Raw genomic sequence first — 25,539 nt, 5'->3', positions numbered from 1 at the left:
CTTCCAGGAAGATATTTCACAATGCTAACAACTTGGCTTCAGTAGAAGCCCAGACAAAGATAGATGAACAGTGGTTAGGGCCAGACCTTGACCTTGCTGCTTGGATATGCATGTCCTTGGTCCTCTTAAACTTGGATCTCACTTCAGCACTCCCAAAGATGGACTTGGGAAGTGCTTTGGATACCTTTTCCTTCTTCCCAATGTTGCTACACTGAATAAATCTCCCTTTTCTGCTTCCTGCTCTTAATTTGGCTCTTTTAATTGGCTTATTGAGGATGGGTTGTTAGGCCTGACTTAGGGCAGAGATTGTAACCCTCAAGTTCACTAACACAAACTGCCATGTCAAAATTGGAGGAAGACTGGCACCAACATTTTACTAAATAGGAATTTGGTAGGCAAATAAGCAGTAGATAAGACCCTTAACATCATTAGTCATTATGTGTGTGCAAATAAGGAGCATACTGAAATGCCACTCACTATCTGTCAGTAAGATCTGAGCAAATGAAGTGTTGGCAAGGATGTTGTCTCTTTGTAGCATACTTCAACATAATATTAAAAAGTGAACATATCCTACCATTTTCAGCTGAACTCCTGTTGGTACTGATGTACAGGAAAGGAACGCATATATGTATTTACTAAAACTTCTACACATATGTTCATAGCAGGTTTTTTAAAGAATAACACATAGACAGGAAGTTGACATGTTCTCACCAAAAGATGAATGCTGTGGTAACAAATAACTCCTCAATAATAGTGGCTTCTTTCTTCCTTTTTATATGTGCTGGCAGCTGAACTCAGAATCTCACACATGCCAGGAAATACTTGACCATTCAGCTCCAGCCTCAGCTTACAAAATGCATACTTCTTGCTTACACAAGCCCTGCTGTGAGGGACTTTGCCCCTCACTTTAGACTCTGACTGAATCAGGTAGGAAGTTTCCTGGAAGACCTTCTCTGCTCTCAGTGGGTTTTGGTAGAAATTAATTACATTTCTGCCTTTATGCTTAGCTGTCCAAAGCCGGCCACATTTGAACCTTACAAAAATGACATGGAAGGGTCTTTTAAGGGGAGGGGCTAAGGATGGGAGGATGGTGGGAGGGGCAGCAGATTATTTTGACAGCAGTAAAATGTGTCACAGTACTAGAGTCTTCTCTTGCCTGGCCTGAGATATTTTAATATTGCATTCTACATGGATAGTTTTCTGTCTTTGCCCCTCAAAATGCAGGGATGTTGTCAAAGATGCCAACAGACACCAATAATGAAACGCCTTATCAAACACACCAAAAATCTAACCCAAGGAGTTACCAGAGCCACAGAATCCCTTAGAAAACTCCAATTTGGGCTGGAGAGATGGCTCAGAGGTTAAGAGCACTGACTGTTCTTCCAGAGGTCCTGAGTTCAATTCCCAGCAACCACATGGTAGCTCACAACCATCTGTAATGAGATCTGGCGCCCTCTTCTGGCAGGCAGAAATACATGCAAATAGAATACTGTAAACAATAAATAAATCTTTTAAAAAAAGACTTGAAAAAAAAGAAAAGAAAACCCCAATTTACAGAAGGAATAGGGCTCCCCTTCAGCTGCACACTGTTCCAGGGAGAACATGTCTATGTTGAAAAGCCAGCTTTCAAGACAATACCTGTCAAAAATAAGAACCTTCTAGAACTGCTGTGCTACTGTGGCTGGGAGCACTGTATGAACCTGTGACTGACCAGTGCCCAGACAAACTCTCTGCTGCCTCCATGGCTTCGGCCCACTTGATTTTTGGAGGCAGTTAGAATTTTCATAAGCTGCTGGACCAACACTAGAACTTACTACAATATAGATATTTTGAAAAAGTTACTAAATCATCTTTCAGATTCTAAGAAATCAGTAATTAGTAAAAGGAGGTAGGAAAAATGTATTTAGCTAAGTTCTCCTTTTTATAAAACAGAGCTATATAAATTCAAAAGTGTTTTCATTTATTATGAAAACATCTCCAAGTCATTTAGCTGAAATATTTTAGCTACATAACACTTCCCTTTGATAAGAAAAACATCACTTAGCTTCCAGCAGATCTTTGATCCGAGTTCTCTTAGTATTTTGCTTACTGCACTGCAAAAGCCATGTCTACTATCTTGGCATGCTGAGTAATATTCTGGTGTGCAGAAATTTCATTCATGGTCATTTATGGATCTAAGTTCATATTCCATTCATTGACCATCTTTCCACAAGAACCTGTGAAGGTCTCTGGCAACAGAACTCACATCTACATTGGTTTCCCAGTCCCAAGCAGAGACACACATGTTTTTAAGGTAATCAATAAATGGAAAAAGAATAATTCAATGTTGTAAACTGTGCTTATCAGTACCACATAAAAAGAGGTGTTTTATTTAGGAAAATACTTTCTAATCTTCATTTGTCTGCATAACATGCCACATTGAAATTAAACAGGTCTACAAACCTTTGACATGCTATCGTTTTCATAGTACAAGCTATCAATTAAATGTGGATCTCTGCTCTAGCAAGGCTTGGTGCAGGAACACAGGTAGGAGGAGAGTAGGGTGGCCTGCTCACACATGTCCTACTAAAAATACTCAACTTTCCCCTAACAGACCTCAAAAATCCTTGTCGTATTTCTATTATTTGCATCAGAAGTGCAAACATTCAGAAAGCCTTTATCCAGTAACTTATGGAAACATATTTGAGAGACCCACAGCCAAACATTAGGCTGAACTCAGGGAATCTTGCTGAAGAGAAAGAGGAAGGATTGTAGGAGACAGGGGCAGGAGGCCACGGATATCACAAGAAAACCCACAGAAACAACTAATCTGGCTCATAGGAACTCAGAGTCTGAACCAATAATCAGGGAATCCTGCATGGGACCAACCTAAGCACTCTCTATATATGTAACAAGTTTTGTAGCTTGTGAGACTTCTAACAATGGCAGTAAGGGTTGTCCCTAATACTTTGGCTCTTGGGAAACTTCCCTGGATTGCCTTGCCCAGTATAAATACAAAGGGGGATGCTTAGTCTCACTGTGACTTGATAGGCTATGTTTTGTTGATACCCACAGGAGGCCTGCCTTTTTCTGAACACAAACAGCGGAGGAGTGCATGGGGAGGAAGGGAGAAGAAATGGGAGGAGAGGAGGGAGTGGATGTCAAACAAACAAACAAACAAACAAATTTGTTTGAGTCTGAGAAAAAATACAAATATTCTTAGAAGGCAACAAACCCGCTTCACCTTTTGCACATTGTTACCTTCCTCTTTGCTATAATCAAATACCTGACAAAGCAGCTAAAGGAAAGAAATGTTGCATTGTTTCATTATTTAAGAAAGGATACAGCTTACAACCCATCCTGCCTAGGAAGGCATAGTGGGAGGAGTGGGAGGTGGCTGGTTACTTTGTGTCCATAGTCAAGAAACAGAGTCCTGGATGTGGACCTCACGCCTTTTTCATTTTTTCAGTCTGGAACCAGTCTGTGGGATGGCATTATTTACATTCAAATGTGGATCTTCCTTCTCAGTTAAACCTATCTGGAAACGCCCTCATAGGTAAATGCAAAGGTATGTTTCCATGGTGATTCAAAATCCAGGTATATTAACAACGAAGATTAACCAACACATAGCCAAAATGTCAACAATCATTTTTTTAAAAAAGATTCTGGGATGCAAGCAATGGAGAGAAGCAATAAATAAATATACATGGCTGATAATTCATCATTTTTAAATATCAGGAATATTGCCAACTTGAATGTCTAAAGTGGGACAAGGAACTGGCATTTGATAAATGTATACTTCAATGACTTAGATGCAAAGATACTGAAGAAACTCATTTGATGAAGTTTGCCTTTTTTAAATATCTAATTTCATCCATCCTCAATGGATTCCATTCTTAATACTTTGGGGCCAAGAACATTAATGTCCTGATCTTACCACCATGCTCCATGGCACTGGTTTGGATTCCATGATACCACAAAAACAAAGATTCTGTTTTTATGTGGTGAGCAGTATGGTAGTAATCTTTTTCAAAGCAGGTTAGAATATTTATTTAATTTCATAACAAACTTTCTGTGTTCTTAGAAAACCACTGGGAGCCTCAAAATAATATTTATATAGACCATTAGGCTACCTCTCTTTTACCTTATACAGGAAACAGAAGTTTCACTTTTATTATTCATCTAACGAAAAATCCTTCAAAATATGCCACTATGACAAACTTTGGGACTGAAAGTCTGTTGCCCTTTTAAAATTTCAGACAGAAGGTCTTTGAATGGATTTAATAAACATCGTCCGACTGCCTTTCAAGTGCCCATGGCATGGGGTTTGTTCATCCTAGGAAGTATATAATCCCAGACAGTTGCCATTCTCTTGGGAGTGAAAGGTACATCTAGCCAGCAAGAATAGTTTTGGTTTGCCTGCTAAGATGGTACTTGCTTATTATACAATAGCTGATGGACAAGTAGTGTTATCAAATGTCTAAAGAAGTTAGATATGGACTTGTTTACAGAGACCGGCAATGACCAGAGCGTGAACAATGATGCTATTACTGCAAATGGCATCTATTATCCAGAAGGTCACTTCCCACAGACACCTCTTGCTGTGGGATGTTCTGTATGGCAAATGTGTTGCTCTGATTGGTTGGTAAATAAAACACTGATTGGCCAGTAGTCAGGCAGGAGGAAGTATAGGCGGGACAAGGAGGAGAATAAAGCTGGGAAGTGGAAGGCTGAGTCAGAGACACTGCCAGCCGCCATGATGACAAACAGCATGTGAAGACTCTGGTAAGCCACGAGCCACATGGCAAGGTATAGACTTATAGAAATGGATTAATTTAAGCTGTAAGAACAGTTAGCAAGAAGTCTGCCACGGCCATACAGTTTGTAAGCAATATAAGTCTCTGTGTTTACTTGGTTGGGTCTGAGCGGCTGTGGGACTGGCAGGTGAGAGAGATTTGTCATGACTGTGGGCTAGGCAGGAAAACTCCAGCTACAAATGGCACCCAACGAGTTGGCAAGAGTTTCCACCTAAAACCTGAGAAAAGATTCTAAAACAGAGCTAAAAACAGCTTCCTAATTGTCTCTCTCAAATGAGCAGCAGCCTGCCGGTTTGAGCTACTTGTGGGTTCCTAGTGTGCGCGCTCAACCCACCCTATGGCGGGAATGAGGCCTCTGCAAGTGGCACATTAAGCTGCATGGTGGATTTAGTCTTTGCTAGTACAAAACAAAAGAAGAGGTTTCTGGGCTACAAGCTGCTTGGATAAAAGCATAGACCCACGACAGCTCCCAGAGCTGGTGGAAAATGTACCACCGCCATGTTGGGAAGCTGAGGTGGGCAGAGCCAGCAGCCACAGCACCATTTCAGTCTTACAAATGCTGCAGTTTAAAGCAATAGATTCACAATAAGACAAATTCAGATGTAATAGTTTACAATGTGTGTAAAATATATGTAGGCTTGAAAGAGACAAAAAGGTGATATATGCAGTTATATAAACAAATACATAGTTTTAAAAAATAAAGTCTTTAAAGAGACAGTAAAATTAATATAAAAAATAAGCCACATGAAGATGAATATTACCCAGAAAATCTGGATTGTGTTGTCTTTGGGATTTTTAACTGCAGAAAAACATTTGATCGTAGAAGATGTTGAGTTAAACCAATATGTATATTTTAAAGATACCTTGACTTCAAAATTTGGATGTAAGGATGTGTTGCTTTGGAAAGGAGACTCTGCTTTTGTTCCCACAGAAAGCCAGAGGCTATGGATTTGTTCCAGGTTAAGATACATCAGGTTTGACCAGCCAAGAACCTCTGAAAGGTCTCTGATGACACCAAGGCCCAGATGATCCAACATCCAGAATGGTTTGAAGGCATCTGGCTCAGACAATACAGCCTCATGGACTATTCCATAATTCTAAAATTTTCTTTGTGTCCCCATAAGATACAGCGCCCCCTTCCAGCAGGAAGTAGTAAGAGAAGCTACGCCCAAATTCCCAAATTATATGTAATTTTACTTTAAGGTTAAAGCCTTCCTTTTTGAAAAAAAAAAGGGGAAGTGCTGTGGGATGTTCTATATGGCAAATGTGTTGCTCTGATTGGTTGGTAAATAAAACACTGATTGGCCAGTAGTCAGGCAGGAGGAAGTATAGGCGGGACAAGGAGAAGAATAAAGCTGGAAAGTGGAAGGCTGAGTCAGAGACGCTGCCAGCCGCCACGATGACAAACAGCATGTGAAGACACCGGTAAGCCACAAGCCATGTGGCAAGGTATAGATTTATAGAAATGGATTAATTTAAGCTGTAAGAACAGTTAGCAAGAAGCCTGCCACAGCCATACAGTTTGTAAGCAATATAAGTCTCTGTGTTTACTTGGTTGGGTCTGAGCGGCTGTGGGACTGGCAGGTGAGAGAGATTTGTCCTGACTGTGGGCCAGGCAGGAAAACTCCAGCTACAACCTCTTCTTTGTTTTCAATATGGCCTTGAGAACTGGACTCAGAACTTTGGTATAAGAAACACATACCTGGGCTGGAGAGATGGTTCAGAGGTTAAGAGTACTGACTGATCTTCCAGAGGTCCTGAGTTCAATTCCCAGCAACCATATGGTGGCTCACAGCCATCTATAATGAGATCTGGTGCCCTCTTCTGGCCTGCAGGCATATATGCAGGCAGAATACTACATACATAATAAATAAATAAAATCTTTAAAAAAAAAGGAAAGACTGATTTAATAAAAAGAAAGAAACGCACACCACTGAGATTTATCTCCAGATTCTCTTTTTATTAAACTATAATCTATTAATATGTATCCAATATATACACATACATAAACAATAGAATAGAAGTTGTATATATTTATGGGTACAGTGTGGGGTCTTTAATATATTTATATGGAGGGTAATGCTCAAAGCAGGGGAGTTGGTATCCCAGACTTAAACCAATATAGCAGTTTTCTGTGTTCATACCATTTGAAAATTCTCTGGATTAGGTTATTTTGAATATTTAATAAGTTATTGTCAATCATAATTATCTACTGTGCGTTTGTATGCTTCTTAAATTGCTAAATGTTGGCACTTCCTCAATGGAAGAAAAAAATCTGTCTGTGTCACAAAATAGCTCAATGTCATTTTAACCTGACTGGCAGATATCTGGAAATAGCACTTACAATTGCCACTTCTAAGAAATAAGTAACATACACAACATTTTTTTTTTTTATGGCCATCTAAAACTAATTGCACTTCAAGTGGAAACAATGGTTGTTTTGGGTTTACTCTCTTCTGTGTTTCCTATCTGGCTTTTAATCTCATGACCACATGGTGAGCAGCTGCCAATTATAAAACCATTATTATTCAACATAAAACCAAACAATGCACCACCCAAGTCACCTAAAGTTTAAGACCCCAGAGGTATGAGTGGTGAGTCAGGCAGTTAACTGGAATTCAAGAGTGCTCTGAATTACATTCTTAACAAGAATAGCTTGAGCTCTCAAAGCACAGTCAAAATTAAAACCTCCCCATTGTTTTTGACCAATCTGATAAGAATGAGAAAGGCGGACAAATTTTCAATTAGCTAGAATAAAGTAGCACAAAGGAGAGCACCGTTAGCTGGATGCTTTGAGTTCAAAGTGTCACGAAAATTCACCCCAGCAGGTGATTATTCAAGCTGGCACAGAGTGTGGCTGCAAAGGTACCACTATTGACCTGAGTTGCACAGAAAAAAAAAAATGCTACCTATGTAGCATTCCCTTTAGCCTAGAAATGCTTCAGGTAGCTTATTTTCAGCATAAAATGCTTCAGAGATTTTTATGCCCATAGTAAAATTCATTTTTCTAACTCATCTCCATTTATCTCCTCACTGAACACCTATAAACAAGGAGTATACAAACATCCTCAGTTCAGTGAGGGTTCATTTTTACATGTCTTTTTTTTTTTTTTGACAGTGTGATACTTGAGGACCTTAACAACAACAAAACCTAAGCTAGCTGCTTTAGTGAGCTTTCCATTTTAGCATACACTGAAACAATATTTTGCTCTTTTCCCCTCACCATTAGAAATTCAAATGAAAGTAAGACAATAATGAATTAACAGAGGACTCATCTAAAAATCCTTTTATATATGTTCACTTTATCCCTCTAAAATGTTCTAAGCATATTCTGAGAAAGATGGAGGCAGTTGTGTTGGAAAGGTTATGTGAGTGACTGCTATAGTGGTCTGAGTATTGAAAAACAAAAATAAAAATAATTACAGCCGGGCGATGGTGGCGCACGCCTTTAATCCCAGCACTCGGGAGGCAGAGCCAGGCAGATCTCTGTGAGTTCGAGGCCAGCCTGGGCTACCAAGTGAGTTCCAGGAAAGGTGCAAAGCTACACAGAGAAACCCTGTCTCAAAAAACAAAACAAAACAAAAATAATAATTACAAAGAGGTCACTTCTTCTACTCCCAGTGTCCAATGTCTGGGTGTCAGTGAGAGAGTTCATATGGATCTTCCCCATGGAGCTGCCTGCTACCACGGCAATATGGGGGCTTATTACAGTAAGTAACTGCATCTCTCTAACTTGATCTCTGCTATATATATTAAGTGTGCTGGTTAGTTTTTTTGTTGTTTGCTTGTTTTTTGCCAACTTGACATAAGCTGGAGTCATCTGGGAAGAGGGACCTTCAACTGAAAATTAAAAAAATGCCCCTATCAGGTTGGCCTATAGGCAAAGATGCAGAGTATTTCCTTTATTAATGACTAACTAATGTGTGTGGGGGGGCAGGCAGCCTACTGTGGATGGTGCCACTCTGGTGCAGGTAGTCCTAAGTTGCTTAAAAAAAAGGTAAACAGAGTGAGCCATAAAGAGCAAGACAACAAACAAATCCTCAAGGGCCTATGCTTCAGTTCATACTTCAGGATCCTGCTTGAATTCTTGCCCTGAGTTCCTCCTTCATGATGGTCTATAAGCTATAAGATGAATAAATCCTTTCCTCCTCAAGTTGCTTTTGGCTAGTGTTTTATCACAGCAATGTCAGAAATTAGTAACAGGTTAATGGGGCTGTGACCCACCTGACTCTGCTGTTCTGGGGAGGACTGTGGAAATATTTGAAATTTTGCTTGGAAAAGCCATTAAGTGCTCAAAGCTCAATGGGCTATTCTGTGGCAGCTTGGAAGATAGAGTGTTGAAAGAAATGTAGACAGTGGAGGCCTGGCTTGTAAAGTTTCAGAAGAAAGCTAAGACTTCATAAGGGCTTGCTGTGGATATCGCTCTGTATGCTGTGAATGTGTTGCTCTGATTGGTTGATAAATAAAACACTGATTGTCCAGTAGCCAGGCAGGAAGTATAGGCAGGATTAACAGACAAGGAGAATTCTGGGAAGAGGAAGGCTGAGTCATGAGACACCAGTCCGCCGACCAGGGAACAGCATGTAATGGCACATAGGTAAAGCCACGGAACACATGGCAACATAGATGAACAGAAATGGGCTGAGTTTAAGTGTAAGAGCTAGTCAGTAGTAAGCCTGAGCTTATGGTCAAGCAGTTTTAATTAATGTAAGCCTCTGTATGTTTACTTGGGTCTAAATGGCTGTGGGACTGTGGGGCCACCAGGCAGCAACACAGAAAAACTTTCAGCTACAAATGGCACCCAACATGGGGCACAAACCCACAACCCTGGGATTAAGAGTTCCATGCTCTACTGACTAAGTTAGGTTTTTGATTTTGTCTTTCAGGAGAATGAAGGCTAAGGAATCTGAAGAGCACTGTACAAATGAGACATCTGTAGAAAAAGGACAAATCATCTAGAAAAAAATGTCCTGAGAGAAAGAGTAAATTGGCCTATTGGTATATCACCTACAAAATTTCGTAAGTCTTCCTAAATATTTATTTCTGCTTTTCTCTACAGACACTTAACACAAATGGTCTTTTTGTAGTCCCAGTTCAATTAAAAATTAAAGCTGGCTTTGGAGTTGGAGAATGGGCTCTCCCCTTCTTTAAACCCAAGCATGCTGTTAAAAGGAAAATGCAAAATATCTGTATCATGCCAGAAGAAAGCGCCATCTTCTGATATGGAACAGAAGAAAATAAATAAATAAATAAATAAATAAATAAATAATAAATAAATAAATAAATGGATGGAATATTCTATTGCCACTAATCTCAATTCTTTGATTCTATTTTGATTCTTTAAAATCTTCATAAAGTATGAATTTTACATCAAAATTTATAAGACTTATATATATTATATATATATATTTTAAACTTTTGTTATGATATTAATGGTCATATGGAGTACTAACTAATTCTAGAAAAAAGGCTTCAATTAGCCACCTATACATGTTTTTGTGTTCAAGTCTCTATCAGTTTTCTGCAGGGAATCATGACTAGGCCTAACATTGAATTTGAAGTTTCCAGAAAGATGATGGGGCCCCACAACAATGATTCTACATGGACAATAATAATACCACTAAGCTGACAAACATCACCCAAAGATCAGCTTTGGACTACAAACTGCTCAGAACAATTTTGAGATGGCTAGCTGAGATGGTCCAGTTTCACAGACTACTCAAAGAAGGACTTGAGATAAACTCTGAACTTGGGCATTATGCAGAGACTGGACAACAAATGATAAAGCTACCTTTCCTAGAACTTGATAATTAACCCCAAATTTTTCTTTTCAGAATCCCCTAAAGATGCCTTCACCCACAAACAGCAGGAAGCAATTTTAAGAACACGATGTCCACATTCCCAAAGAGGTGGTGTGGGGCGGGTGGTTTTTGGTCTTTCTATGGGTTTTGGGTTTGAGATAATTTTCATTGTTTAGGAGGGTTGGTTACAAGTTGTTATTGTTAATGGTTAGGAAAAAAGCTAAACAAAGGAGATTAGATTTCAGGTTCTTGTTTGAAAAAAAAGATAAATAGAAATGATAGAATAGAGGGATGATTATTGAATCTACTCTGAAAAGTAAAGAGAGGATATAGATATGATATAAATAAAAAGGTAGAGTATTGAATCTACTTCCAAAAGACAATTACTAGTTTTACATACTTTACATTGGATTGGATTTTTATATATTGTATACAAATTATATATTGAGATTGATATTGTTAGAAAATGCTGTATTATATTTTTCTAATCTTATTCAGGATATTTTACTTAGACAGTTCATTTAACAATGCAATGCAATTTGCTAATCTTTGAATGTTATTATTACCAACTATTGGGATATAAAGAAATGAAAGTTAGTAGTTAGACATTACAATCGAACTTGTAGTCATATTAGGTATGTTTTCAAGATCAAGCAGAGATGTATTAGACAAACAGGTCATCTTCAAACCCCTCAGAGATCTACAGAATATGGCATTTAAAATGTTTTAATAACTTAGATTTTTTTCTTTTTTTATGACTATGGGACATGTTGGCTCCTGGCAGCACCAATCTACTTCAGAGAAGATATGGGCATTGAAGAAACTGCATATGGAGTTAACTTTCACTGTGGCAAAAATTAGGCACTGGGCAACAAAATGCCCTCTCATCAACTGCTGACAAACAGGACAAAATGTATCGACTGGACATGCAGTACCCATAGGAAGGTGACCACTGAACTTTGCAAGATGATATGGTCCTTCAGGTTCTTGCTTCAGAGAAGAAACTGCCAGATATTCTACAGGACACAGAGAGAAGTAACTGAGAGACTCTAGGCCTATTGGCTGAGGAATGGATGCCCTAATGTTACAGAAGAACTTTGGATAACTGTCCAGGCTGGCAGCTGTCTCTGTCATTCTGGATTTTTGGAAGTTGCTTACAGTGCTCTTCCTGTTTTCTTAGGTAATATTGTATCCTTCTGGGGTCTTTGATATAGTTAAAGACTAGATAGTTATACTTTTCCTTGGTTATGATAAAAGATAAATTGGATGTGAGACTTTAGACTCACAAATGTAGAATAAATAGAATATTTTCTTTGAATTTGCCAAATATAGACTGGATATTGTAACTGTAATTCTTCCTTGATAACTGTCTTGTTATATGTAATTTTGCTATGTTGGAGTTGAAATCTTCCTTTTTGAAAAAAAAAAGAAAGGGGGAAGTGCTGTGGATATTGCTCTGTATGCTGTGAATGTGTTGCTCTGATTGGTTGATAAATAAAACGCTGATTGGCCAGTAGCCAGGCAGGATAAACAGACAAGGAGAATTCTGGGAAGAGAAAGGCTGAGTCAGGATATGCCAGTCCATTGACCAGAGAGCAGCATGTAATGGCACATAGGTAAAGCCATGGAATATGTGGCGACATATAGATGAACAAAAATGGGCTGACTTTAAGTGTAAGAGCTAGTCAGTAGTAAGCCTGAGCTAATGGTCAAGCAGTTTTAATAATATAAGCCTCTGTGTGTTTACTTGAGTCTAAACATCTGTGGGACCATGGGGCCACTGGGCAGGAACACAGAAGAAAATTTCAGCTACAAGGGCTATTCATGAGCTATATCTGAATTAAGAATTTAGGGTTTCTGGTCAGTTAGTTCTTAAGAATCTGCAAGATTAGTAACACAAAGTGAAACCAAAGTAAAATCTTTACTTTACTGGGACAATTGAGCCCCTAGTTAGCTAGGGCTAGACAATCCACTGTGATTAATAAGATTGGGGTTAACTGTCATGGGAAGTGTTTTCTCATGGTCAGCATACAGAAGCTATAATCGAGGAGACAAAAAATTGTATCTCAAGTTGGCAGCCAAACTTGTTAATATGTAGGAGTCTTCCATATAGTACCTGTTCTGGTACCATGAGAGCTGTAGGTTTGAAGAAATCATAGAGAACAGCTTATGCTTGGCACTCTGAGAGGCCAAGAGGCCATTAGAGAATGTGTAGGCATACCTGCAGTGAGACTCAGCATGCTGGAGATGTCAACACAATGGGAGGACCACCAAGAATAGTAGCAGACATGGAGTGGAACCCACCTGTGCCTATCAGACAAGGTGCACGTGCTGTTGATGGCAGAGATGAGAGATGGGACTGCCTAAGCTCTTTGGAGCCCAGAAGATCATGAGTGAGTTCAAGATGTCAGAGACTGAGGTATTTACACTTGTGACCCTGGGCTTAGCTTTGATTTAATTGTGACTGTGTCTTGGTTCTTCCTTCTTGAAGTAAGAAAGTATTTAACTTGCTTTTGGCTTTACAGGAACCCACAGTTGTTGTTTTTTTAAACCCAGAGTTTTGGATTTTTTTAAGAGATACTGGACTTTTAAAATGCTGAAATTTTTAGGACTGTGGGACTTTTAAAGTTATACTAAGTGTTACACTGTGATATTAACACAAGATCTTGGGATGAAACAAGAAAAGTTATGGTTTAATAGTGAAATATTTGTGTGTCAAGTTGACAAGGGATAAATTGTGCTTGTTAAGTTTTTGTCAACTTGACACAAGCTGGACTCTTCTGAGAAGAGAGACCTTCAACTGAGAAAAATTCCTCCATGAAACTGTCCTGGAAGTAAGCCTGTGGGGGAATTTTGTCTATTAATAATTTGATGTGGTGAGGGGGCCCAGCCCACGGTGGGTGGTACCACCCCATGCAGGCAATTCTGGACTGAATAATAAAACAAGCTCAGTGAACCACAGAGTAAGACAGTAAGGAGCATTCTTCCATGGTCCTGCTCAACTTGCTGCCTCAAAGTTCCTGCTTGAGTTCTGCCATGACTGTTCTTCATGATGGACTATAATCTGTAAGATTAACACCTTCCTGCAACTTGCTGCTGGTCAGAGTTTTATTACAAGAGAAAGCAAGCTTGGACACTCTGAATATCAGTGTGTCCCTCTCAAATGTAGTGGGGTTTCAGCTGAGACTATGTGAGCCTCTCTCTCTGAGTCTGGGCTGGAGTAGAGGAGCCCATGTTCAACACCTTCCCTATGTAGGTAGATCACAGCTTCTCTTACATGTGTGTGGATCACTGACATTAGAATAGGCCTAGATTCATCTACTAATTTGCATTCAGGCCCAGGTTCATAAATGAAGCTCTTTGGCTCTGACATCTTCCTCTCCAGCTAATATTGTTTCTCAGAACTTCTTTGTAAAGGGCCAACAGAATACAGTTTATTTATAGACACAATGAACTCCTATGTGACAATTGAATTCATATAATAGCATCATTGTCACTAAACCTCAATTGTTAGTGAACATGTACTATGTATGGGAACTTCTTCTGCCCTAAAAATCAGAAGAATATTTAAGCAAACTATAGCTTCTGCCTTTACACAGCTTGCAATATCCTCAAAATTTAAAACTATTAGCATTAAGTACAGATGAAACACTAAGAAAATTAGTTTATTAGATAAATGGCTTATTTTTTTCTTCCCCACTGCCTGAGCTCTTATTTTTAAAAAGAAAAACAAGAAAACTCAGCAGAGAAGAATGAAATCTGTGGAGGACTGACTGGAATTCACACAGCCCTGCATCTTCAATCTAGTTCTCTTTGGATGAATCATGAGAGAACTTTCCAGATTTGAACCACATAAACTTGTCTACTTATGCAAAGTCCTGTTAGGTAGGAGCACTTTTTGCTTTGGTTTTTAATTAAAGAAAACTCTAGGAAACAGCTGGGTGTTTTCTGTTCCTGGATTTTCTGTGATGCTGTTCATTGTACTATCCAGTTCCCAGCAGCAGAGTCCCTGGCAATAGAATTCTATCATCATTAAGTGCAGATTTTCTCCCAACTCTCTCTTGAGACAGGTGCTCTCTACAAAGCTCTGGCTGTCCTGAAACTCACTAGGCTGGCATCAAACTCCCACAGCTCCACTTGCCTCTGTCTCCTGAGTGCTGGGATTAAAGGCATGTGCCACCATGGCGGGCAAGTACAGGATTTTAATTGTCCTTCCCTGTGAAGCACTTAACCTGTAAGCAAACTTGCTCTTCCCTTAGATGGCCAGAGAGCTTATGGCCACAGAAGCACTCCCTAAGAACATTTATTCACTTCCATCCACTTATAAAGATCTTGCACTGGAGTATATAGTGCATTGTGCAAACTATCCTGAAGCTGTTGTTCAAACTCCAAAGATGTGTAAGACTCTACACGTAAGTGAACAAGAAAGAACAAGCAAGACTGTGATAATGTTCTAAAGACAACAAAGGGAGGTGACAGATGGTGACCAGAAGGCCAGAAGATGCTCAGAGAAGGCATGTATGAAACAAAGACCTCTTAAAGGAGACACAATACAAAGCACCTATCTTTAGCACAAATCTCTGAGAGGGGAGGGTAAGTGAGAAAGCCCCTGATGTATCACCCACTTGCTGCCAAGTCTGTTTTACTCTTGGTTCATTTACTTATTTCCATTAGATCCTAAATGATGTCTATTTGGGGTTCCACTCTCATGCTACTGTTGCTAAAGTTTGTATCTCTGCTGTCTTTATCTATTAAGGAATGAACCCAGGCAAAAATAATTACATAGTTTAATAGGAAACTATTCTTTGTTTTCAGGACTATGGCATTCTATAACGTTGTTTATCTAGGCAACAAAAATTATAGAAATTTAGAGTTTAATACTGTCCATAACAAAGGTGTGACTAGGGACTTAAAAATATGCCTCTCAGCTTGGGGAAATAAGTCTGAAATTGCACATTTTACATATTTTTCAATTTTAAAGTTTAACTGTGCATTAGCCTTTAGAAGTGAGATGGTTTTGTGGTATTTTTAAAAAGATGAATTATCACTATAACTGCTTTGGAAGTCTTTAGCCAAGCCAGGCTGGCCTGGAACTTGCTATCATTCTGCCTTCCAGGTACTAGAACGCAGGCCTGCACCTCCATACTTGGTTGGGCAACAAGTATGTGGTTACCAGGCAGAAACAGAAAGGGGCTAAGATCTTGTTTCTGCTGAGAAGCACTGTTCTAACAGAAAACCCAGTTAACTGCTTCTATTATTTGTAAGTCTAAGGGATTACCTCTGTATTTTTCATAAGGACTCCACAGAAGAACTCTGTTCAAGTCTTTCTATTTGCAACAAAGAAGAGTTAATCAGATGAGTAATTGATCACAGGCTATTCTATACCTTAACTTTTCAGGGTCAACTTCTTTTCAGTAATGCTAACTGTAATAATTTTGCATGTGTAATTGTATGTGGATATGCACATGCACATGGGGTGGTGCATGTGGCCATATTCGCACATGTCTGTAGAAGACAAAGGACAACCTTGGGCACTCTTAGGTACTCTCTACCCTTTGTGCTCCTATTTTTGGAAGGAGACAGGGTTTCCAACTGTACCAGATCCTGGTAAACAGGATACAATGGCTCATTGTGAACCCCAGGCTTCTATCTGTTCCTGCATCTCCAGTGCTGGGATTAGAAGTACATATTAACACATGAACTTTGGTGTGGGTTCTGGGCATCGAACTAAGGTCCTTGTGTTGCAAGGCCAGTGTTTTAATGGCCATGTCATGTCCTTAGCCTTAACTGTAATAATTTGATAAAAACAATTGAAAGCTGATATGTCAACACATGACATATTTTCATTATGAAAACCTGTGTGCATTTGTTGTATTCATGTCATGCTACACTCAGAGTGAGGTAGGTCAGAAAACTCAACAGGTATGTCAATACTTCCAGGGTAGCATATTGTAGCCATCCTCCAGAGGAGGACAGAAGACAAAACTCAGATACTATTGTAGGTTGCTTACAATGGAACTGGGGAAAGAATCACTATGTTTTCATTTATTTAAGCTGAATATTTGTTAAACAGAAAAACAAAGGCTATTTGTAGAAACTTGTGCTCTCAAGTCGTAAGAGTCTGATTAATCAAACAGAGCTTTGGTCTATCCCATTCTTATTGCTTCCATAAATAACAGCCAAGATACAAGTTTCAAAATATGTGGAGAGAAAAATCTCCCCCACAATATCCAACACCTCTTCTCAAGGAACTACCCTTGATTGAGTTAAGAAGACGTAGGTGGGCCTGCCACATAGTTCTCTAATCACTAACAGCCTTGTCCTCTGTCTTTCTGACATGTTTTGAGCATGTTTTTAAAACCCACTCTATTGTAAACAATCCTACTTGGCAGGAAGTCTGCATTAAAATACATATTTTTACAAAATGTAAAATTGTATCCTTTGTAATTAAATTGCCTTTTATTTTTCTCAGTGAAAATAAGAAGCACTGCTGGGTTTTCAAAAAAAAAAATGCTCCAATGCCTTTTGCTACAATTGGGATTACACATCATTGGCTGGACCGACTGCTAAGCAATTTTGAAAATATTGTTATAATCATTTTCAGTGAGGAGTACATTATTGGATGTTATACAAATATTTTTAGTGAAATATTCTTTATATTCATCGTTATAAGTTAATGGACATGCCAATTTGAGAAGCTGGACAAAACAAACCAATTTTATCCTGGAATTGCAGAACCACAGCTCTAATATAATCTCCTTCAAGCACGGAATAAATTGAGCTATAGAGAAATGAGTTTTATTAAACTAGGAGCACACGGCATACTAAAATAATTTCTAAATCTGTGGGTGTTCATGAAGATTCACATCAATAGTAAATGATTTTTTAACTTAGAAGTTATCTTGATATTTATTTTCTCATTTTTCATAGGAAGATATTCAAATAGATTCCAACTTTGTAAAAAAAAGACAATAATAAAAAAAACTATAGTCACAGAAAGCATCAGCTTTCACTTGATTTCATTACCTGTGGATTTCCAATTGAAAGCATATTCAAATTATTTGTTGAGTGCTAACTCCATGATGTTCTATCTTACTTGATGTAATTCAAGTGAAGGATGAAGACAGATATCAAAGGCATATAGAAGGTAGTTAGAGAACACCTGACATATAAAGAAACGCCTTTCAGTGGTAGGACAAGTGTATGTAAGGTACCCTATAGGGAGTTCCCAGAGACCTGACATAAGTACAAGACAATGAACATATTTAATGTTTGATAAATGAAAAATACAATATATATTGAATACAGATATTCCTAGAGAAAAGTATTTTCAAAATAAAATAAGTATCAGAGTTGTTAAATCAGAATAGCCAATACTGGTGGCACTTGCCTTTAATCATAGCATTCAGGAGGCAAAGGGAGGTGCATTTCTGAGTTCGAGGCCAGCCTGGTCTACAGAGTGAGTTCCAAGACAGCAAGGGCTACAGAGAAACACTGTCTCAAAAAAATAAACAAAACAATTAAACTAACTTGTATTATCAAAGCAGTGTTATTTAGCACTAAACTTCCCTATTAGTAATCATAAAACAAGTCAGCTAAAGATCCTTGGAAGACAAATATCTTAAGGTTTTGATGTCTGCTTTGTAATACCATAAGAGTTTATTATTAAATATTAATACATGACAGTTTAACTTTAAAAATTAAACATGAGTTTGAATTCTTTCTGGTCCAGATGCAGAGGGAGTTTTACATTCTCCAGTTTTTGTGAAGACCACCATCACAAGTGCCTCCACAGTGGTTTTCAAACTGTGTATTGTTATGTCCTCAAGTCTCCTCCACTCAGCCTCTATCTAATGGCCTGGGAGTGTCTGGTTAGGGCTTGGAGGCCCTGCTAGGAAATTGTTGTTTCTAGGATGTCACTAAGTGAGTTCCTAGGATACTATTAAGTGACCTAGAACTCTTCCCACTGATATCATAGACCACACCCTAAATATTTAATCACTCTACACTAGAAACATTCTAAAAATTGCGGGCATATTGGGGAATGCTTCAAAGATAAACATGCCTTTCCGGTGACATCTGTTGGAAGATCTCCTTCCCACTCCTCTCACCCCCAGATGTAGGTCTTGTGATACACTTGGCTAAGTCTTCAAGCTTGTCTCCTACCCTACCTTTTGAGTCCTCATCTTCCTGTTCACTTTGTGGTGGGTCATAAGAGCTAGAACATCCTCCTGATTTTTATGCCCTGCCTAGATTGGTGGATTGCCACCCACTCAGGCACAAAGTTTGTTTCATATCTCTTTATTTGTTTATTTTGGTTTTCCTATTTACTTTGTAGTAGTATATATGAACTTGAATATGTCCTAGTGGATTGCCAACTACTTAGGCCCTGAGTCAGACTAGTGAAACATTTTGATGACTGTTTTCCCCTGCTGGCATGGCCATTTCTCCATTCCTGTGCTAGAGTAAAGCTCTAGAGACCAACAGAGCATCATCCAGGGGCTCACCCAATCTGTAGGTGGTCTATATTTCACAAGCACCATAAAATAATTGGAGCTCAGCTCAGGAGATCTCTATTCCTGAAAATTCTAGAACTACAACACAACTGCATGGAGGCACTCTGTGCATACAGGCTTCTCTCTTTGGAACCAGCAATTATTTGGAACACACTTTCTCTCATGGTGGATGGCAAGTGTCAGAGAATATCTTTATCAGAAAGCAAATGTAAAATTGCTGTGTCATTATATCGCTAACATTTGACTGAACCAAAGCACACCACAGGGTAAGAAAATGGAATAGACTATTGACTTCATCCACCTTCGTCCATGGCCCAGAAAGAAGGAAAAAGAGAAATTATGAATGAATGGCAGCACTAAACCCAAGTGCTAGTGATATAAACCTAATAAAGCATATCACTAAAGAGCCTATAGTCTGTTAAGAATTTTATATTCCATGTTTCCTATTAGTGGAAGCAGAGCTAAAACTTGCATCCATTTCTCTTTCACAGCTTCACAGTGTTAGTGAATGGTCAATTATTTCACAATAGCAATGTCTACAAAGCATACAGGCTAATACATTATAAATTCTTGTGAGCTTCAGAAATACTATACCTTATGAAATACATCTCAGCACTATCTTAATATTTACAATGCAATGCACTTATATGCTGACTATTATATCTACAGTGCAAATAAAAATGTTCATTTACAACTGCACAATTTGCTGTCTTATATGTATTTTTAATGATGTAATTTGTTCCCAATTAACATTCTAAACCAAGAAGGTAAAATAAGTAAGGTTGATGGCAAATTAAAGATATGAAAAACATAAACTTGTCAGTCACAGCGTTCTGTACCATTTGGAATATATGTATTTCTGGTGAATTAGGCTATGACTCCAGAAGAGATAATACTTGTTATGATTACAGCTACAAGCCCAGCTTTCTACATTGAAGAATTAATAACAACAGACATTCCAAAATAGTAATTAGATAATGAACTAGGCATAATTGCCAAACTATAAAACTGGCTCATGCAACAATATATTTTTTTTACAAATATAAAAGAAAGAAATTTACGAAGGACCAATTATATAACATCCAAGTAAATTTGGTCATTTTTAATTTGTCAAAAAATCTACTCCAGTTAGCAAATGTTAGACCATTAGTAGCTGGAATCTTTTTTTTTTTTTCCAGAATTAGCATTTCATAAAGCTGTCACTTTGAAATTATCGAAACTGCAAGGAAATATCACAGTCCATGTTCTTTTCTTCCTTTTATTTAAAAAATGTTATTACATGTTTATTTGTTATATATGTAGAGATGGGGGATGTGTGCCAAGTGAAGGTCAGAGAGTAACTTATGGGAGTCGGTTCTCTCCTTCCACCATGTGGGTCCCCGGGATCGAACTCAGGACTTTAGGTCTGGCAACAGATGGCCTTACCCACTAAGAAATCTCACAGGCCCCACAATCCACACTCTTGGGGAAAAAAATCATTATAACTAAAATATGTTTATCTTATAACTTGTTCTCATCCAAAATAAGAATTAGAAGAACTTCTATAATTTTCCCCAATATACATAAAATTCTCTGTTCAAAATTAACACTGCCAACTGAAAAGGTCCTTCGTGCTTGGGAGCAGGGCTGCTGTGGTTTGTGCTGCCATCATTGTTTTCGTTTGTTTTGCCCTTTTCAGGCTGTTGCCTCTAAACTGAACAAACTGGAAGTTCCTCCATTACTTTTGTGTCTCTTCTTTTTCTCCCTCAGATTATCTGGAGTTTCAGCATAAAGCTGTTATTTGATATTTCCCTCAGTTTGCAGAACATACATTGGTAAGTTAAATCCACAAACCATCAACCAGTGCCAAGCAACTCACCCTTTGCCTCTGCCATGATGGTACACACTAAGTTCTTCCTGGAAATGCCAATCGGTGCTAAGGACTGCCTTAATTGCATTAGAACAACCACAGGAACACAGCTGCCTCAACTATCTATTCCCAACTGAACTCACTGATTGTTCTTCTGTCATGCCAATTTTACTCGACAGAATTCAACCCAGAAGAAAACAATGAGACTTTACGGAGGTGAAACCTGGGCAAAACTGTGACTGCGAGAAGGCAAAGATGGTTGAAACCAGTGATGACTAAGTTATACGACACTCTGAAGTTTCGGGACTCATTATTTTACAGCATCCCAGGTGTCTCAGAGTCAGTAAAAATAAAAAAGATCCTGATATTTGGATGTATCTGTTGTGTATGAGTTTTATAGTGTTCAAGACCCACCCTGGGGCCCTGTTCACACAAGGTAAGTACTTGACTCTGCTGTACTCCAGCCCTGCATCTTCATTTGCTTCTAATATGAGGTTAAGACCCACACAACTAGGAAGGGAAGGGCATCTTTAATACCTTACAATTAAATGACAGTGTCAACTCTCAAGATGTGCCCTTTCACCTACTTCCAGGGGTATCTCAAAACTTATTATATTTTGGCTTAGCCTGGAGATCAGAAATGGCTGATTCTGGTTCAGCCATCTAGACAAGGCAGGAGAGATAGTTCGTTTGTCTCATAAGTCTGCAAGGTTTGCTAACATTTCTGGTCTACAGACCACTCATTGGGCCGTGCCCAAAGATGCTGATTTAGTTGGTCTGAGTGATCTTGAACATCTGTTCTCTTTAGAACCTGCTGAGTAAGCGAAAGCAGAGTCTAATTTCAGATGGTGGAGTGTACCATCTTTCTGACAGAATCCTTCTTCTACAGCTGGTGTTTGAATAGTCCTTCATGATAAGGGAATAATGTGACTGCTGAATCCTTGATTGCTGCCCTATATATGGGGGTGTGTGCCTCCTTTCACAAGCTTTCTGTGGTGTGTAAATATATAAAATCTTTATCCCTTTGGACATCACACACAGTTATTGCCATCTCAATTCAAGGCAATAACAAACACTTTGAGACCACTCTGAAGAGTGGTCCAAAGATTCACTGTATTGGCCTCATCTAGGAACTTGTGAAGAAAATGAAACACTTTGGTTCCCCTCAGACTCACTGAGTTAAAATTTATATTTTAATAAGATTCTAAGATAATTTGGGGGCTAGTTAAAATTAAAAAAGTGCAGCTTTGATGACATTCTCTTGTGTTTTCCCTAGGTCTCAAATTCAAGCACTTGATTAAAGGGATGTGTTAGTATAGCATCCAAAGCACTTAAGAAAATTAACATTAGCATCTGGCCAGAATGAGTTAGCAGAATGTAGGGAAACGCTGCATCCTTTCCTGTTTGGTTTTGGCAAGGAAAAGTGAGGCTACCCTATGGAGCAGTATTGATTCTACAAGGTGACCGGCACCTTCCTGTACTTTACAGTGGTCAAATTCTCCCTTAGGATATACTCCCTGCACCTTGGCCACACCTACACTCACACATCATTCTCTTTCTCATTCGCACTTGCTGATCTTTTTTTCCCCTAATATTTATTTTAATTTTATGTGCATATGTGTTTTGTCTGCATGTACATCTATGGAACACATATGTTGGAGTGCCAGAGCAGGCCAGAAGAGGATGTTAGATCCTCTGCAACTGTAGTTACAGATGGCTGTAAGCCACTATGTGAGTCCTGAGAACCAATCTGGGTCCTCTGAAAGAGAAACAAGTGTTGAACCATCTCTCCAGGCCCCTGATCTTTATTTTTTATTAATAGTCTCAAATAACGAGCTACTGAAGGCGATCACTGGTGAATTTCTCGCTAGCTAAGAGTAACTGACGACTGACTGATAACCTTTCCCTATGCATTCCTCCCCCACCCCCATTCTACTTCAACTCCTGTCCAGTAAACTTTTTTCAGATCCCACTTATGAATGAACCAACTTATTGTCTTTCATTGCTTGACTTCTTTCCCTTAACACAGCAATCTCCAGTTCCATCCACAGTACAAAGGGCTGCATCCTACTTGTAGCTGATACTGTTCTGCTGTTTCCCTGAAGCACATTTTCTTTACCCACTAACTGAAGGTACACTGTAGCAGTTTCCATTTCTTACCCATTGTGAAGAGTGTTGCGGTGAACACGCAACAGTAGATGTCCCATCAATGTCAGATATCTTTCCTTTGACCATATACCCTAGGAGGGCTGGACCACCCAGGGATTCTATTTTTAATTTTTTTTTTTTGAGGAAACTCCATACTACTTTTCATTATGGCTACACTGATTTATGTTCCTGCCAACAGTGTGCAAATGTTGCTCTTCCACCTTGTTAGCACACTCTTGACCCAAGGTCTATCTTGGCATTTCTTTACATCTGCATTCCTTTCCCACCAGATAGCCACAGCACTTTCTCCTCCAATACCTCTAGGTATCTGCTGCTAGGTGGTATTTTTGCAGCAGCCTCTCCATGAAATGCACTCTCCTTGTTCTCTAGTATTTCATGCCAAAATTTCTTCCTCCTAGGTATCTGTGCTTGACATTAGGTTTTATTTTATTTATAGGAATTCTGTTTTATTCATAGCTATATCCAGCATCTAGAGCATGACTATACACACACTGAGCAGCCATTACTTGTTAAATTAAAAAAAATCTTTAAGTTCTACCTTTCTTTGTTATTGGGGGCTGAGAATGAGCTCAACACTGTCATGATGTTTGAGCCCAATCTACCATACTACGTAAGCAGCTGACAGGAATCAAGAACGTAGCCGATAAGGAACTAATTGTCCAAAGGAAGTCTCTTAGAGGCTTTAGTAGCATTCTAGAGGTTGTGACCAATTCTTGTTTCTAAAGATAGCCTTCCATGTTTTCAACCAAGAAGAAAATCCACACATTGTACAAATGGTCCCACGGTTTATACATTAGAACTGGTATCAATAATTGACTGCTGATGGCCTAGCCTGTAGTGGGTAGCCATTTCAGCTTTGATCTGGAAGTTCCAACCCCCATTGAGACTTCGGCAACTTTCACGCCTACAAGGAGGGGCCAAGGGAGGCGCCTGGAAACCCAAGATATGGATGGGCCAGGGCTCGCACTCGGTTCTGGGACCCTGGACAGTGGAGGTGGGCCAAGCAGAGATCCAGAGAACACCACTGGACTGCGATACACCTTCCCCAGGCCCCGCGACCTACCTATCCCTTAATTTGTAAGTTACGCCATTAAATAAATCTCCTTTTAACTACTTGGAGTGGCCTTAATAATTTCACCAATACTAGCCTATGTGAGAATTCACTTCAAGAATAATGACATCATGCCTTAATCCTCCTGAATCACATTTTCACCCACTGAGAAGTTCAGACAAAGCCAATTACATGATGTCATTTTCTATTTCAAAAAGAGACCATGCACATGGCTGGATTTTTTCCTCCCCATTAGTGCCCTAGAGTGACGGCAAGTAGTTCAATCTCGTTCCTGCTAATGGCAGCTGGTGAAAGGAAAACAACAAGGCTAGGCTGTCAAAACCCATTTTTCAAGCTGTATATGAAACTCAGATACTCAGTTTGACATTTAAGAAAATTTGAGAGGTACAAATGGTTATTTGTTTTATAAAGTGAGATTAGAGCTATTGCTCAATAAAATTTGCCTTCCAGTAACATAAAAACATCTGTGAACTAATTTGTTGAAAACTTATTAACGAAATTGCTTAGCATGGAGATATAGTAATTATTAGGCTGAGATTTAAATGCATAATTAATATGTGTATGAACATGTAACTTTGAAGATAACTATCTCTACCTCATGATTCAGATTAATTTCAAGAAAATCATAAACATGAATGAGTAAATACTCAGCCATGTGTGTCAGGGATACATGAGATCTCTAAAATCCATACTCTATTCCTAAGCATGTGCTACATTTCCCAGTATATCTTGTGATAAGGATGTTCACATCATTGACTTCAGGTCAGCAAATATTAATTAATGTGCCTGTGTATTCAAAAATTCTTTAATTGACAATCCTTCTAGCTTAATGTAATCTTGCTGGGTAAATTAAAGTCCCAAGTTCAACCCTCAGCACCCCCAAAACATTGTGAAATATAAAATACATACACACAATTCTCTAGTGTTTTGATACTAAGATCGGGGCCTTATCTTTTATAGCATCTAGTACCAGAGAGAACCATAGTCTCCCTCCTGGGCCATGTCTTACAACATGGTCTCATGATCTTATAGCTATGATTCTTCAGTTCTCCAAAATATTTAAGATGACTACAAGGTCTCAGCAAAGAAGAGATGATTTCTTCTTCTAGATAGGCATTCTATAGCGATAGTATATCAGGAGTTTGGCTAGCTAAGGCAGCCTGTCCTACACATCTGTCTTCTATTTGATAACACAGAATGTCACCTTTGACATTTTGGGCAAAACAATAAAGTGAGTAAAAGAAATGATTAAAATACATAAAGCAAAATAAACACAATAACAAACAAAGAAAGGAAAAGGCCATTCTTTTGAGTTACTTGAGTTAGCTGGTCCAAA

General features: G+C 38.8%; 1 protein-coding gene across 2 annotated transcripts in view; it reads right to left on the bottom strand.

The window, feature by feature from the left end:
- Plcb1 (phospholipase C beta 1) overlaps positions 1–25,539 on the bottom strand; it is a 714,140-nt gene that overhangs the window by 377,625 nt on the left and 310,976 nt on the right. The gene's annotated exons all lie outside the window — the stretch shown is intronic.

Source organism: Peromyscus californicus, unplaced genomic scaffold (genome assembly GCF_007827085.1).
Source record: "Peromyscus californicus insignis strain IS unplaced genomic scaffold, ASM782708v3 Scaffold_7__1_contigs__length_154581171, whole genome shotgun sequence".
Classification (NCBI taxonomy): domain Eukaryota; kingdom Metazoa; phylum Chordata; class Mammalia; order Rodentia; family Cricetidae; genus Peromyscus; species Peromyscus californicus.
The sequence above is the reverse complement of the archived record's forward strand: the minus strand, read 5'-3'. Positions and strand labels throughout refer to the sequence as shown.